The sequence below is a fragment of the Rhineura floridana genome, chromosome 4 (genome assembly GCF_030035675.1).
Source record: "Rhineura floridana isolate rRhiFlo1 chromosome 4, rRhiFlo1.hap2, whole genome shotgun sequence".
NCBI classification, from domain to species: domain Eukaryota; kingdom Metazoa; phylum Chordata; class Lepidosauria; order Squamata; family Rhineuridae; genus Rhineura; species Rhineura floridana.
This window is the reverse complement of record NC_084483.1, coordinates 189,915,731-189,933,671: the sequence shown is the minus strand read 5'-3', so window position 1 is coordinate 189,933,671 and position 17,941 is coordinate 189,915,731. Positions and strand designations below refer to the sequence as shown.

General features: G+C 44.7%; 1 protein-coding gene across 1 annotated transcript in view; it reads left to right on the top strand.

The window, feature by feature from the left end:
- Window positions 1–17,941, top strand: part of PYGB (glycogen phosphorylase B) — a 61,051-nt gene that overhangs the window by 1,457 nt on the left and 41,653 nt on the right. The gene's annotated exons all lie outside the window — the stretch shown is intronic.

The following is a 17,941-nucleotide window of genomic DNA, read 5'->3' as shown; positions in this document are numbered from 1 at the left end:
TCAATGACTGGTAGCGGCTCTGTAGGATTCAGCCAATAATCTTTCCCAGCTCTACTTGAGAGGAGAGCATTGATATAGTGAGCATAACGGAGACCTGGTGGAATGGAGAAAACCAGTGGGATACAGTTATCCCTGGATATAAACTATATTGGAAGGACAGGGAAGGACGTATTGGTGGCGGAGTCGCTCTATACGTGAAAGAAGGCATTGAATCCAGCAAGCTCGAAACCCCAAAAGAGGCAGACTCCTCCACAGAATCGTTGTGGGTGGTGATACCGTGCCCCAGGAGGGACTTAATACTGGGAATGATCTATCGTCCCCCTGATCAAAATGCTTGAGATGAGATATGAAATTGAGGAAGCATCCAAACTAGGAAATGTGGTAGTAATGGGTGACTTCAACTACCCGGACATAAACTGGCTGCATACGTGTTCCAGTCATGACAAAGAAGCAAAATTTCTAGATATTCTAAATGACTATGCCCTAGACCAGATGGTCATGGAACCGACCAGAGGGACGGCAACCCTGGACTTAATCCTCAGTGGGGACCGGGACCTGGTGCGAGATGTAAGTGTTGTTGAACCAATTGGGAGCAGTGACCACAGTGCTATTAAATTAAACATACATGTAACTGGCCAATTGCCAAGAAAATCCAACACGGTCACATTTGACTTCAAAAGAGGAAACTTCACAAAAATGAGGGGATTGGTAAAAAGAAAGCTGAAAAACAAAGTCCAGAGGGTCACATCACTCGAAAATGCTTGGAAGTTGTTTAAAAACACTATATTAGAAGCTCAACTGGAGTGCATACCACAGATCAGAAAAGGTACCGCCAGGGCCAAGAAGATGCCAGCATGGTTAACGAGCAAAGTCAAGGAAGCTCTTAGAGGCAAAAAGTCTTCCTTCAAAAAATGGAAGTCTTGTCCGAATGAAGAAAATAAAAAAGAACACAAACTCTGGCAAAAGAAATGCAAGAAGACAATAAGGGATGCTAAAAAAGAATTTGAGGAGCACATTGCTAAAAACATAAAAACCAACAACAAAAAATTCTATAAATACATTCAAAGCAGGAGACCATCTAGGGAGACAATTGGACCCTTGGATGATAAGGGAGTCAAAGGTGTACTAAAGAACGATCAGGAGATTGCAGAGAAGCTAAATGAATTCTTTGCATCTGTCTTCACAGTGGAAGATATAGGGCAGATCCCTGAACCTGAACTAACATTTGCAGGAAGGGATTCTGAGGAACTGAGACAAATAGTGGTAACGAGAGAGGAAGTTCTAAGCTTAATGGACAATATAAAAACTGACAAATCACCGGGCCCAGATGGCATCCACCCGAGAGTTCTCAAAGAACTCAAAGGTGAAATTGCTGATCTGCTAACTAAAATATGTAACTTGTCCCTCGGGTCCTCCTCCGTGCCTGAGGACTGGAAAGTGGCAAATGTAACGCCAATCTTCAAAAAAGGATCCAGAGGGGATCCCGGAAATTACAGGCCAGTTAGCTTAACTTCTGTCCCTGGAAAACTGGTAGAAAGTATTATTAAAGCTAGATTAACTAAGCACATAGAAGAACAAGCCTTGCTGAAGCAGAGTCAGCATGGCTTCTGCAAGGGAAAGTCCTGTCTCAGTAACCTATTAGAATTCTTTGAGAGTGTCAACAAGCATATAGATAGAGGTGATCCAGTGGACATAGTGTACTTAGACTTTCAAAAAGCGTTTGACAAGGTACCTCACCAAAGGCTTCTGAGGAAGCTTAGCAGTCATGGAATAAGAGGAGAGGTCCTCTTGTGGATCAGGAATTGGTTAAGAAGCAGAAAGCAGAGAGTAGGAATAAACGGACAGTTCTCCCAATGGAGGGCTGTAGAAAGTGGAGTCCCTCAAGGATCGGTATTGGGACCTGTACTTTTCAACTTGTTCATTAATGACCTAGAATTAGGAGTGAGCAGTGAAGTGGCCAAGTTTGCTGATGACACTAAATTGTTCAGGGTTGTTAAAACAAAAAGGGATTGCGAAGAGCTCCAAAAAGACCTCTCTAAACTGAGTGAATGGGCAGAAAAATGGCAAATGCAATTCAATATAAACAAGTGTAAAATTATGCATATTGGAGCCAAAAATCTTAATTTCACATATACGCTCATGGGGTCTGAACTGGCGGTGACCGACCAGGAGAGAGACCTCGGGGTTGTAGTGGACAGCACGATGAAAATGTCGACCCAGTGTGCGGCAGCTGTGAAAAAGGCAAATTCCATGCTAGCGATAATTAGGAAAGGTATTGAAAATAAAACAGCCGATATCATCATGCCGTTGTATAAATCTATGGTGCGGCCGCATGTGGAATACTGTGTACAGTTCTGGTCGCCTCATCTCAAAAAGGATATTATAGAGTTGGAAAAGGTTCAGAAGAGGGCAACCAGAATGATCAAGGGGATGGAGCGACTCCCTTACGAGGAAAGGTTGCAGCATTTGGGGCTTTTTAGTTTAGAGAAAAGGCGGGTCAGAGGAGACATGATAGAAGTGTATAAAATTATACATGGCATTGAGAAAGTGGATAGAGAAAAGTTCTTCTCCCTCTCTCATAATACTAGAACTCGTGGACATTCAAAGAAGCTGAATGTTGGAAGATTCAGGACAGACAAAAGGAAGTACTTCTTTACTCAGCGCATAGTTAAACTATGGAATTTGCTCCCACAAGATGCAGTAATGGCCACCAGCTTGGATGGCTTTAAAAGAAGATTAGACAAATTCATGGAGGACAGGGCTATCAATGGCTACTAGCTGTGATGGCTGTGCTCTGCCACCCTAGTCAGAGGCAGCATGCTTCTGAAAACCAGTTGCTGGAAGCCTCAGGAGGGGAGAGTGTTCTTTCACTCGGGTCCTGCTTGCGGGCTTCCCCCAGGCACCTGGTTGGCCACTGTGAGAACAGGATGCTGGACTAGATGGGCCACTGGCCTGATCCAGCAGGCTCTTATGTTCTTATGATGCTGGGATTTTAACCAGGGACCTTCTGCATGAAAAGGAGATGCTGTACTGCTGAGCTGTAGTCTTTCGCTGTAAACAACAGCTAATCCAGTTTTAGCTCTAATAAAGATGGTAAGCTTCTTTGGGGGCTGTACTACTTCATAGTGCGGACAGGTGGTTATATGATTGAATGTGAAAAATCAATAGCAGTGGTACACACAGAAAGCTAGCGTGTTAGGGAGAGAGGTGACAGTGCAATCTATATATGTCTGCTTAGAAGTAAGCCCCATTAAGTTCAATGGGACTTATTTCTAGGTAAGTGTGTATAGGACTGATGCCTAAGCTACAGCTATTCTTGCTGCCATGCTACTTTTCTATGTGGAGGGGACTTTTTTTGTTTGGAGGGGTATTAAATTCCGTGAGCTGCAGTCTAAAGTGGCTGTTAGGCAGTTGCACGCAAAGTGCTACCCTTAACTGAGGTTTCCCTAAGGGGCTGAAGCCTCTGCCGCCATCTTGGCTTATGGCAGGGATGTGTGCATAGCAATCAATACCAATCAGAAGGCTGTTGGTTGTGTAGGTGATATCACCCAGCCCTCACAAGTTGCTAAACTGACTCTGTCTTTGTTTACACATAACACTAAACCATAGTTGAGATTGGTAAGCCAACAGCAAGCATGGCTCATTTTAGCCAACAAACCACAGCTAATAAACCATAGCAAAGGCTCTGACCTGGATGTGCACATAATGCACACCCACCTGCCTTACACCTGATCTGGGGGGTAGGTAAAGACCTGGCTCAGTTGAAAGGGGTTTGGAGGGACCACAGAATAGCAAAGCCCTGCACAATGGGGCTTCACAAGACCTGACAATCAGCTGATTGTTGGGTCTCGCAGAGGACTTTGTGGACTGTACATTTGCCTATTTCGTTTGATTTCAAACCATATGGGCAAATAAGGGTCACCTGTTGTCATTTTGACATCAGGCGATTGACAAGATGGGTAGCACTGTTCAGATTTGGCCCATGGGGAAGATAACGATGTGGCCCTCTAGCCAGATCCAGTTCCTCACTCCTGACTTAAAACATGGTGGGAAATCTGTTGCCCTCCAGATGATACTGGACTACAACTCCCATCATCCTTCACCAGTAGCTATGATGGCTGGGGCTGATGGCAGTTGGGGTCCAACAACATCCGGAGGGCCGAAGGGTCCCTGCCACTGCTGTCACGTGACATGTGAACCAGGTCTGTATGGCTTTGGCTTGCCGTGCCATCTGAACCTGGGCTCGCGTTAAGCGCTCTCTTCACTAACCACGAGCTGTTGCCAAGAATGAACCAGGCCTATGTGTCCTCTTCTCTAGTGCCGGCAGTGGCTTTCACTCTAAGACATTAGCATAGCTGAAGCAGGCACCCCTAGAATTCTGGCATCCTGATTTGCCTGATTTACCTCTTTGGTTGGGCTGGCTCTAAGAAAGAGAGATGCTGTAGGTGTTGTGTGAGATGTGGGCCTTCTTTGGAAGCACTGTGAGGTCATGTGGATTTAGTTGAGTTACAAATGCTTATTCTGTAACAAAGCAAATGTGCTGAAATAAAACCAAGCACTTGACCTTGAAGTCAAGGTGAAAAATCAAGCGCTTGACCTTGAAGTCTCTGAAAATGTTTCAGAGGAACAAGAGAACAGCCCTGCTGGATCACCCCAAAGAGCAGCTTGGGGCCAGCTTACCTACCCAGACCCTAATATCTTCTTCAGAGACCCTTCTCAGAGTGCCCTTCCCAAATATGGTAGAATAGTTGTCTATCAGAGACAGGGCCTTTTCAGTGGTGGCACCCCATTTGTAGAATGCCCTCCCCCGAGAGTCTAACCTGATGCCTGCGTTATGATCTTTTCAGATCTAGGGGAATATCTTTTTTTATTTTCCCAGGCATTTTATGTCCATTTTAAGATCTTCAGTGTTTTAGCTCTGTGTTAATGTGTGTTTTGCTGTTGCTGGCTTTTATGTCTGCATGCATGCATGTACTTTTGTGCCGTGGTTGGTTTGAATTTGTTTGTTTTTAGAACTCTCTTTGAATCTTTTTATGGCTTTTATCTTTTATGGTTAACTGCCCAAAGGATATTGTTAATTGGGCAGTATGCAAATGATGTTAAAAATGAGAATGTCCACATAGTCTAGCATCTTTGAGTTGATCAAACACATCAGTGATGGAGGGAATTCACTTGAAGGTCACAAAAGCTACTAAGTGCAACAGTGTCACCCTTGGGAAATGCACAAGCAGGCTATAATCAAGATTAGCAATTCTTTTTTGCTGGTTCCCAGCATCCAGAAATCAAAGGCATTATTATTGATGCTTTTGTTATTATTTATTATACTTATTAATCACTTGCTACCCAAAGGTCCCCAAACAACTTACCAGCACATTAAAAACATAAATATAAATACAATGCCACTTCTCAGTCTGAAACAAAACTTCCCTGCCATAGATTGATATGTCTTTTTGTAATTTTGATCATATCTGCACCACGCATTTAAATCACTCTTATACTACTTTCACAATCATGACTTCCCCCAAAGAATCCTGGGAACTGTAGTTTGTAAAGGGTGCTGGGAATGGTAGCTCTGAAGAGGGCCTCCTAATACCAACTTGTAGCACCCTTCACAAACTACAGTTCCCAGGATTCTTTGGGAGAAGCTGTGACTATTTAAAGTGATATAATAGTGGTTTAAATGTGTGGATGTGACCAGTATCTCGTCTTTTTTCTAAAGCAGTCTCTGAAGGTAATTCTTTCGTTGGTCCTGAACTTGGTAGCCATTTTGTTTTGTTAGGTGACCCCGAGTTTCAGCTTTCTGAGAGAGAATAATTATGCTCATGTCAGTCTTTCCACACCGTTAGTTTTTATTGCCCTTTTCTGTACCTTCTCCAGTGCTGCATTAATGAGAACATAATTCACTGTTTCACAAGCACCACAGTGATCTCTATCTACCTTCAGCAGCAGACAATTCCAGAAGAACAAGAATAAAATTCCCAGTCAGGACACTCCTGGAAATATGGGCAAAGCTGATCTAAGATACTTTGCTGCCTGAGGCAGGCTAGCAAACGGCACACGCTCGTGCATGCACACACATCAAGTTGCTTAATACCCAAGGCCAAGCAAAGTTATTTTGGCACCTGAGGCAGAAAATCCCACACATCCCCCCTTACCTGACAGTAGAAATACATATTAAATAACTCTGTGCTGCTTTTTCATGGGACCCAATATCTGCTGCTTGAGGCGGGGATAGTTTGGGGTTTGATCCCACCCCAAGAAAATGTTTCTGGCCCCACCAAGACTCCTCCAATTTTGGCAGGATTGGCAAAAACAAACATTATAGTAGACACAGTGCTGGCTTGGGTGAAGCCCAGCGCCCTGATAGGGATGCAAATCGCCCCCTCCCTAGTTGTCAGATTTCTCATTTGATGAACGGAGAGGAGGTCATTATCCCCCCCACGGCTCATCTTCCTGGATCAACTGAGTAAGAGGGACTCGGTGCGTGTGATGTATGTGTGCATGAGGATGGATTGGCCACACCCTCTTTAGGCTGCTCCCACAGCTGGTATGTGGTCCCCGGAGGGTTGGCCAAGGCTGAATGTGGCCCTCAAGCCAAACAAAAGGCAAACTACCCCTGGTTGAGGGGGGTGAACCCATACAGGAAGCTGAGGTGTTGGTGGATAAAAGAATCCATCCTGGAAGCCCTTAGACCCTTGGTTCACCTAGCTCAATATTGTCTACACTGACTGGCAGCAGTTCTCCACTGTTTCAGACAGTGGTCTCTTCCAGCCGCTGGGGATCAGGGTAATTTATATATGGCTTCTAAGCTGTTTACAATGTTATAAAAATACCATACATAAGTACAAAAATGCAATTAAAATCCCACATTTTAAAGCTGCACAGGGCAATTAGATAAGATCCTTTTAAACACCCAAAAACAAACCAAAACAACCAACGTTTGGGGATCATATTATTAACTATTGGCAGACTGAAATATAGCAGAGACAACCAGACCGATCTACCAAGTATACAAGCATTTGTTGATAGGTAGCAGCAGCTCTGTTGATGTCTCTCAGCTTAAGTTCACACCAAAAGGGTTAAAGAGCAGGGGGGTGCAGTGTCCCAAGGCCTTCAGTTGCCTATCTCTAAGGAAGGCTAATTCACCATCTGTTTGCTTTTGTAGCGCAGAGCTCAGCTGGTGGGAGGGGGAAGAGGAATTATCTGGGGGCAACAGCTACAAAGCCTCTTCTCACCTTGATGCCTCCCTGCTGCACACTGACCTAGCCCAGGGTCCTAAGTGGTCATGGAAACCTTTGCAGCTTTCTCGCAATGCTCCATTTGAGCGTGGTTCACGTACATCTTGATCCCAGGGATGTTTGCACAGAAGAATTTATCTAGGGTTAGTAGCTGATCAGAAAGAAAATAACAAAACAGAGCAGCCTAACCTGATTCTGTCCTGTTAATGGAAGTTGAAAAATCTTCAAGGGAAGCTTTTTGTGGTATTGAGCCGTATATCAGGGTAGGGAACTTCAGACCCAGGGGCAAAGTGTGGCCCTCAAAGTCTTTCTACCTGGCCCTTGGGACTCTCTCCGAGCCACACTCAATCTCACCAGGCCATTCCCTCGCCAGCCCTGTTTGACACCCTCCTTGAGTATATCCTTGAATTCTGATGATGCCTCTTGCTTGCCGGGATAGAGAGGTGTGTTTTTCTCTGTGTGTGACGCAGGATAGAGAGGTGTGTGTGTGTGCGTGTGTGTGTAGAAACTGGCCTACTGGACAAAGGTCAATTTTATGTTTGTTGCTCTGCCCACATTTTCCTCTGGCTGCACCGCACCACTTAAATGTGGCCCCTGGAAGGTTACCCAGAAGGGAATGTGGCCTTAGACCGAAAAAGGTTCCCCACCCTGCTATATATGATCATCTGCTAATGAGCACAGGTCAAACTGCTGTCTAGGGGCTGGTTCATGAGTCAGCAAAATTCCTGAGTAACAGCACAGTCCAAACCATGTCTACTCAGAAGTAAGCCCTGTTGAATTAAATGCGGCTTACTTCCAGGAAAGTGGGATTAGGATGGCAGCTTTAGGAGTGTACCTTGGTACCATTATCACTCCTTGGAAAGGACTATTGCTCAGTGGTTGAGCATCTCCTTTGCGTGCAGAAAGCCCCAGGTTCAGTCCCCAGGAACTCCAGGTAGCACTGGGAGGCACCCCTGACTGAAATCCTGGAGATCAGCTGCCAGTCAGTGTAGACAATACTGAATTAGATGGACCAATGGTCTGACTCGGTATAAGGCAGCTTCCTGTGCTATGATATGCTTGAATCTGCCTCTTGTATACATACATTGTCAAGTTTTCCATGAAAAAATTATCTTAGATCTGCTACTATGTGGAGGGTGTTCCATGTTTGCCCATCACTAGTACAATTCAGGGCATCGTTTTTTCCCCACAGCGGGAGTGAATACAACAAGCCAACAGATGGAAGGATGAATCCTTCAGTCTGAGGTACATGAAGGATCTGTGACAGGCTGGTCCGCGGGCATCTTGGACAGATTTCCTAGCTGTGCCGTTGGACACAATCTGGCAAACGTCACTGCAGAAACTGGCATCACCGCTGTCGCTCCCTGCTTGCAGACAGAGGCCAGATTTGTTAAGTCATTGTAGTTTGAAATATCAGGAATATACGGCTCAGTGGAAGAGTGACTGCCTCACTTGCAGAAGGCCACAGGTTCAGTCCCCAAGCGCCTTAAGTTAAGGCTTGGAGACAGCCCTGCCTCAAATCCTGGACAGTGTGGACAATACTGAGCTAGATGGCCCAGTGGTCTGACTCAGTGTAAAGCAGCTTCCCATGTTGCTAGGACTCCCAGGCTTCCTCAGCAGGGAGTGGCCAATGAGTTTCTCTGTCAGACACACATTGCTCACCACTATTAGGCTTCCCCTACAGCGTGTGTGCAGAAGGGAATGTCTGGCTCTACTCAAAAGTCCACCCTCGGTTTCTACATTTGGGCAAACTGGCCCAAAATACTTGGCGGCCTGAGGCAAGGGACAAGATGGCGCCTCCTCCCCATTCCAAATGGACTGGCAGCTGGATGTTTCTTCAGTAAAGAGCCAGCGTAGTGTAGAGTTTAGCATGTTGGACTAGGACCTGGGAGACCAGGGTTCAAATTGCGACTCGGCCATGAAGCTCGTTGGGTAACCTTGGACCAGTCGCTGTCTCTCAGTCTAACTTACGTCACAGGGCTGTTGTGAGGAAAAAATGGAGAGGGGGAGAACCATGTTCACTACCTTGAGCTCCTTGGAGGAAAGGTGGTACATGTAATAATAACAACAACAACACTGGGGGTAAGATAGAGTCCTCCATCTCACCTGAGGCAGCAGGGCACTTTAGAGGCCCCAGAACAGGTCATATGGCAACAGAACGGAATGGCTCAGGGACTCAAGAAAAGCTGGGAGGCTGTTGCTGCCCTCCAGCATTTGCTGCCGGAGGCGGTGCCTCAATCTGCCTAATCATACGGCCGGCCCTGTTCATACAGGGCCATTGTCAGAGCCAACATCAGCAGACAGCATCTGGGCAACTGCTGACACGACTGCCCTGCAACCCCTTTTGTGGTGCTCCAGAAAATGCCCTGCTGTAATAGCACCACTGCTATCATCCTCCTCCTCTGGTAGGTCCCACCTGTCCCTTGCATACAGCAAAAATAAATAGGAGGAGAGACTGCCTGCCAACATGGAGGATCCCCACTCGTGGGCTCTAGGCTGGGGTCCCCCTTAGAGCTGACATCAGCTCTGGCCATGGTGACTCCCAATTGGCGGGTGAATTAGTGTCCTGTGTTAACTGAGTGTTCTCCTTAGAATGCTGCTTCAAATCATCAACAACATGCACTAAGAAACTGGAACTGTGCAAGCACACAAGCATGCATTGCCAAGAAAGCTTTACATCAGTCCAGGTTCCATTATCCAGCTGCCTTTTTATAAAAACATAAGGCAGGCGCTGCTGGAGGAGAGACAAGCTCTATCTAGTCCAGCATTCTGTTCAGGAAACCCATCAGTTCATTGCCCTCTTCAGCAGATACTGGCCGTGTGTAAACTCAATACTGAGATTTCCTATAGCAGGAAACACACGCTTGCTTAAGAAATGAAAGACCCCTTGTATTCTGCAGTTGTTTTTAAATGCTTAATATCGATCACATTTATGCTTCTCTGGTGCTTTTGGAAAGGGAGAGGTATTCTGAGGGTGTATGACCATTGGTATAGATTGGTCATTCATTCTCTTTCAGCCTAATCTGCTTTATAGGGTTGTTGTGAGGATACAACAGGATGGGTGTGTGTATGCAGCATCCTAAGTTCCTTGGGAGAAGGGCAGGTTAAAAGTAATGTAAAAAATAAGAAGACAGGTAGAAAGGATGCAAGACAAGAACAATGTATACCGCCTCCAGGATCAGAAGCAACGTGCCTCTCAACACCAGTTGCTGGGTTATGATAGCCAGAGAGTGCAATGAGCCTCATGTCCTGCTTATGGGCTTCCTAGAGGCATCTGGTTGGCTACTGTGGGAAACAGGATGCTGGATTAGATAGGCAGGGGTAGGGAGCCTTTTTCAGACTGAGGGCCGCATTTCCTTTGGGACAACTTTCTGAGGGCCACATGCCAGTAGTTGGCAAGGCCAGAGGCAAAAAATGGGCAAAGCAACGAATGTGAATTTTACCTTTCTGCCGCAGGCGAGTTCCTACACGTAGACCTTTCTGTCCTCCAGACAATCAGAGGCTTCATTTATTTATTTAATATTCAGCCCTTCTTCTCAAAGGAGCCCAGGGCAGCAACTGCACAAACAGCAAAACAATTGAAACATCTAAAACAATTCTAACACAGCTGCAGACTGGGAAAGGCCTCTACTTAACAAGGCTGGTTGGGAGGCTTGTAATACAAGAGAGTGCAAGGGCAAATTCCAGCTAGGCAAAAACATCCACCTTTTGAAGCAGGGCCAGTGAGGGAGGGGTGTGGCTGGAAAGAGAGCATACCGAGGGCCTGATTGGTTGGGGGGGCACATTTGGCCCCTGGGCCCAAGGTTCCCATTCCTAACATAGACCTCTGTTCTGATCTAGCAGGGCTTTTCTTAAGAAGGAGAAGACACATAAGCCGATTCATACAAGTGTATCCATCATTTGATATTACACCACAACCCTCCTCCTCACAATATGACCACCGTGTGGAGACTTCCAGAAGCCTCCAGTTGGTTTAGTGGGCACTAGCCCCTGGCAGAGATTGGCCCCTGCGGCACATTTTGTTTTCAGGTGTCACCAGTCGTTCCTGGAAAGGGTTATAGTTTATAGTGTGCAGGGACGAGCCTTGTGGTGGAGGCTGATCCTTGTGACAACATGGTGCATAGCGCATGAAAGCCCCTCTGTTTTGTTTCAACCGTTCTGGCTGTGTATTAATGTATTACATTTTAATCCCACCCTTCCAAGAAGCTCAAGGCAGTGTACTTGCTTCTGCCCCACTTCTGTTTTATCCTCACATTGGATAGGCTAAGCTGTCAGATTGGCACAAGGTCACCTAATGAGCTTCATGGCTGAGTGGGAATTTGAACCAAGTCCTCTGCAGTCCTAGTCTGATATTCAATCCACCATATGCATCATCATGTTGTTGTTATTTAAATTTATTTCCCACCCCTCCTCCCAGAAGGAGCCCTGGGCTCCTTCACTTGATTTCTTCTTCTTCTTCTTCTTCTGATTGCGATTGTGATTATTAAAATTTATGTCCTGCCCTTTTTCCCAGCAGGAGCCCAGAGCAAAAACAAAAACACTAAAAACACTCTAAAACATATTAAAAACAGACTTTAAAATATATTAAAACAAAACATATTTTAAAATATCTTTTAAAAAAACCTTTAAAACATCTTAAAAAGCTATTCCAACGCAGACTGGGATAAGGTCTCTACTTAGAAGCTTGTTGAAAGAAGAAGGTCTTCAGTAGGCGCTGAAAAGATAACAGAGATGGCACCTGTCTAATATTTAAGGGAATTCCAAAGGTCCGCTTCCTATCAGAGCACAGTGATTGACTGGGCATATAAGGGGTAAGATGGTCTTTCAGGTATCCTGGTCCCAAGCTGTATAAGGCTTTGTACACCAAAACCAGAACCTTGTACTTGGCCCAGTAGCTAATGGGCAACCATTTTGAGGGAGAAGGTGGGATATGAATATTTTAAATAATAATAAAAATAAAAAAGGGGATGAAACATACATGTGTAACTTCACCTTTAGCAAGAAACAGTTTTAAAATGTGTATTGTACTTAATTTGTTGTTGAGAGGCTAGGGCTGGAGAACCTGTGACCCTCCAGATGTTGTTGGGCTCCATTTTCTAGCAGTTCTGGACAGCACGGACAGCGGTCAGGGATGATAGAAGGTGTCTGACATCTGGAGGGTCATGGGTTCCCAACTCCTGTCCCAGATTCTTCATTCAGCTTATCAAAACAGAAGAGTCATGTTGCAAAAATCAGGAAATGTGGAAGTGTGTGATGCATGTCAAGAAAAAGATCATGTTTCAGGAACAATTCCTCCTGCAGCTTTCCCAGTAGAGAAGAGTCAGCTAGTGGAAAATTCCTTTCTCTCCTTTCTGATAATATTAGAGAGGTACTTACGTTATCTGCAGGGATTCAGTGGAACAGTGTATTTTTGGAGTTGGTGGCTGCTTGTTGCAAGTGAACAAATATGCACCATCATTCCTTTTGCAGGAGTATTGCCAGGATAAAAGGTTAAGAAGTGAATGTGCCCAACCACTTTGCATTCCCAAACATACTATAGAAGTGTCAGAGCACAAGGAAATATACCGTGAAGTACGTGGTGAAGAAAGCCCTGTAGTTCTCAGATTAATGAAACTAATCTATTTAAAGACAAATGAGCTGGAAAGTTTCCAAGAGCACAGATTGTCTCCTCTGTTACCATGATGAGACTTGGGCTTTGGTCTGGATGTCTTCTGAAAGATCGCTTCCAGCTCAGTGTGTCTAAAGTTGTAGGGCGGGGACCATGGAAGAACTGTTTGGGTTAGACGTGGGGAACCTGGGGCTCTCCAGATGTTCCCATCAGCCCCAGGCAGCATGGCCAATGGTCAGGAATCATGGGAGTTGTAGCCTAGCAACATCTAGCAAGCCACAGGTTCCCCACTCTTAACTGAAGTGGTCAAATCTGCCAAACAGGTCTGGCTTTGCTAGGTAAAGTAGTGATCAAGTACTCTTATGTTTGTTAAGGAGATTTATTTATGAAGCATTTGGTCTTTTGCGAGGAAGCTGCAAGCTTAGTTTTAGGAGACAGTCTGAGAAAAGGGTCAGAATCGCAGGACCTCTGAAGGACCTGGCTACCTTCCCCCACCCCTGGTAGAAACCTAATGGAGGAACATGATCTATTGGAGTGTTCATGCAGTGGGCCTTCAGTTATGCTTAGCCTGTGTCATGTTCTCTGGCCTCAGGCTCCCCTCTGGCTCAGAGAAAGCCTCAGAATGGGAGGATGCATTGTCTGAGCAGCTGCTGTCCCCAGCTCCAGGACTGTCCAGTCCAGAGGATGCAGACTCAGAGGGAAACACCACAATTCAGTCCTTCTGCCCCATACCATAGGAGCCAGTGGCTGCACAACCAGGCAATGGTGCTTTAACAAACAGACAGCTACTCAGAGGGGGTAGGATTAACAGCAGACCCAGCCTTCTGAAGGCCTCAGCATGCTGCTAAGACAACAACTCTCTTTGGGAGAGTTCCTGCTAGTATCTTCCATAGTGAGCTGTCCAGGGTCCTGACAGACCATGCCTTGCCTTGTCTGTTGTGATTGCACATAGCCTGCCTTGACTCTTCTCTATTGGACTTGACTTTGCTCTATTGCAGGGGTCCTAAACTGTGGTCGATGAGCTTCATTCAGGTGGTCTGCAGCATGTATGTGAAGAATACTTTCAATTTGAATTCTATTGTAATAAAATGCAATATAAGAAACACAAGAAGCAATAAAAATGTAATTAAAAACCACAGCATTTTCAGCTGTTTGCCATTACAATTGCTAAACAGGCAGAAAGAAATTGTTAAGTGGTTTACCAAGACCCTCAGTAATTTTCAAGTGGTCCATGGGAGGAAAAGTTTGGGAACCACTACTCTGTTGGATGTGACTCTGCTCTTCTGAACATGACCCTGCCCTTTCAATGATTGTCACTGCTTCAACCCAGCCTCCCCTTGGACCCTTGAGCCAAGCTAGGACATGGTAACCTGTATGTATGTGTAAATATAATATATATCAGGGGGGAAATGCCGTATGCCCCGAGTGATCTAATTCCAAGGAAATGAATGAGTGTTGTACTCCTGAAACATCTCACTGTTCAGACGTGGGGAGCATGTGCACATACTAGTGTTTATATCTTTAAGTAGGATAAAAACTTGCGAGGATCTGCCTTCTACTGAGTCAGAGCAATGGGCCCTTCTTAGCTTGGTGTGGTCCGCTGATAAAGATCTCCAAGGTCTTGGGCAGAAGTGTCTCTTAGCCCTGCAACTTGAGATCCTTTAACTGGAAATACTTGATCCTAAGAGCCTTTCCACCCCCAGTTAAGTATTTGATGCAAGTATCAAAACATTCAGAAGTTGAAACATACAATAGATATGAGGTTGAACCATTCAAATTGGCCCTAACCCAGTGGCAAAGAGTTATTTATAAAAACAACTACTGGACTCCATATTTTATTAACACAATCGAATGTATTTGAAGATTTACAGAATGTGATTACCTTGTAGGCCCCTTCCAACTCTACTATTCTATTTATTTGATTCTATGATTCTATTATCAGTTTGACTAATAAAAGAGCATCCCATGATTTCCCCGGCCATTCTTGTTTTGACGTTATCTCCTTGCATTTCAAGTCTAGCAAGCATTACAGCAACTGTGGGGAACCTTTGGCCCTCCAGAAGTTGCTGAACTACAGCTCCCATCATTCCTAGCCACTGGCTATGCTTGCTGGGACTGATGGAAGTTGTAGTTCAGCAATATCTGGAGAGCCAAAGGTTCTCCACACCTGCATGAAAGAGCATTTAATACTATCTCTGTTTCTTTTGGGGGAACTCAATAACTTCTACATCAGCAGTGGGGAACCTCTGGCCCACTGACCTAATTGGGCCCTTCAGGTCTCCCCATTTGGCCTGCAATGATGTTTCAGCTAAGCCATGCTAAGCCATAGTTCTCTGGGAAGAGGGATTGGTTGTTAAACCACTCTGGGAATTGTAGCTCTGTGAGGGGAATTGTTGTTATGGGCCTTCAAGTATATTTCGACTTATGGTGACTCTATGAATCAGCGACTTCCAACAGCATCTGTCATGAACCACCCAGATCAGCTTTTCCCAACCTTTGGGTCCCCAAATGTTGTTGGACTACAACTCCCATCAGCCCCAGCCAGCATGGCCAATAGTCAGGAATGATGGAAATTGTAATCCAGCAACATCTGGGGACCCAAGGTTGGGAAAGGCTGACCTAGATCTTGTAAGTTCAGGCCTGTGGCTTCCTTTATGGAATCAATCTATCTCTTGTTTGGCCTTCCTCTTCTTCTACTCCCTTCTGTTTTTCCCAGCATTATTGTCTTTTCTGGTCTCCTAACAACTCTTACCACCCTTAACAAACCACAGTTCCCAGGATTCTTTGGGGGAAGGCATAACTGTTTAAAGTGGTATGATACTTTTTAGATATATTGTGTAGATGGGTCCAAGGTCTCTTTAAAGAGTGACTCCCCCAGTATCAGCTATCTCAGGCCATATGATTGGCAGGGGAGGCCCTGTTGGTGGTGCTTCTCAGTGGTGGTTCTCCATTTGTGAAATGCCCTCCCTCTTTATTAACATTCAGGGGGGATTTTAAAACATTCCTGTCCACCCAGGCATTTGATGACTGAAAGCTACTGTTCCCTTGGCTAAGGATTATAACACAGCTTGTGATAATTGCAGATGTTTAGTTGTGGATGTTTAGCAGCTGCTGGCTTTGGTATGGTTGAAAGAATAATGTGGGTTAATAATATTCTGTTTCCCCCCAAAAAGGAGCTTTTAGTACCATTTAGATCAACCACAAAGCTAGGTTCAAATTCACTGAAGCAGGAACAAGCCTTTAATTCCTTCTGTTCCCCTGAACCTGGCGCTCTATTCAAGCGGATGATGACTCATCTTCATCTTTCTACTCTTTCACTCAGGCTCTTTCACCTTGGACAAGGAAGTTCACCTTGCTTTGTTTCCAGCAATTTGCAATCAAACACTCCTTTCACTTCTCAGAGATTCATTTAAGTACAAGGTGCCGTCATTATAGTTGCAATCATAAAATGCACAGAAAAAGTCACTACCCAAAATTGCAAAGGAAAATGGACAACACTGTGGCATGCAGCTGAAATGAAAACTAGCAAAATAATAAAGGCAAGCACAATGACTGTGAATAACAGAATTAATGTTTATATTGAGAGGCCCAGAATATGGGACCTGAAACAACAATATATAACAATGCAAAATGCTGCCACTGTGAATATAGTAACATGAAAGAATATACAGTGATGACTGGCAATGGAAAATTATACAGTAATGTACAGATAACAGTTATTCCGTATTGTTAGACTGTTTCAGTGCTTCTTCAGACGTTCATAATATCCAAATTTCAGCAGCCAGCCTTGAGTCTCCCACAAATATCTGTTAAAAATGTGAGAAATGTCACCCACATATGAGTCAATAAACAGTAAAGATATTTGAACAGCAACATATTCAAAGTGAAAGTACATAAATACCTCCACTGAAGAGAATGCAATGTATATAAATTGCCAATACTGTAGCTCAACCTAGTTATAGGTTATAGTTGCAATGCCATTTCCCCCCTCAAAGTTTGTAAAAATGCTCCAGGGAAAATAAATGTACATATAAAAAAAAAGTATAGGTTTAATGAAATTGACTTATGTCCAAAGACTTTAATAAGACGTGTTGCAATGAGTAACAGTCGTCTTGTGGTCACGTCAGGCCTAAAAGCCCAAATGAATTGCAGGCTTTGATTTTATAATATTTGCAATGTATTATATCATTTATATTAATGGTGAGGAATCTGCAACCCTCCAGATGCTGGTGGACTCCAACTCCCATCAGTCTCAGCCAGTGCAGCCAATTGTGTGGGATGATGGGAGCTGTAGTCCAGGAAGCTCTGGAGGGCCACAGGTCCCCCATTCCTGGTTTTTGTGGTCTTAACTCCTGCTCCTGTACCATTTGGTTTGTGCTTTATTGCTCCATAGATTTCCAGTATAGCTAACCCCTCAGAAGACAAGAATAAAATTCAAAATGATTTTGACAGAATGGAAAACTGCTGAAATTCACAAAATGAAATTCAACAAAGATAAATACAAATTCCTGCATGTAGGCAAAAGTAAATAAATCAATGACGAGCAGGGATAAGATGAGGATACCTGGCCGTGCAGCAGTACATGTGAAAAGGGTCTCAGGATTGCAGACTCACAAGCTGAACATGAATCAACCAGTGTGATGTGGTTGCAAATAAGGCTGATTGCTCTGCCCGCTTTTGTCTCTGAGCCTGCCCACCACTGGCATGTGGCCCCTGGAAGGTTGCCTAGAAGCAAATGTGGCCCCTGGGCTGAAAAAGGTTCCCGACCTTGCCATACAGCATTGCACACAAGGGTGTGCTGGGGGGTTGTTATTCAGGAAACACAATCCCATGAACACAGACAACTGATTGCACAGTTCTTTGGATCCTAGCTACTGACTGTTGAATTCGACTCCGTCTTAGTAATATAAATCTTTACAGCAGCTTTTGCTTCTGTTGCGATATCACTTTCCATAAGAAGCATGTCGTGCCCACCTTTTATGTTACCCAGTTGTGAATCAGTATATACATTTTTTTTTTGTTTAGCTATTTCTTCGGTGCCTTCCTTTGTTCTGGGTGCTATTTCGGCCCACACGGCAGTGCAAGCAAAGGCTTG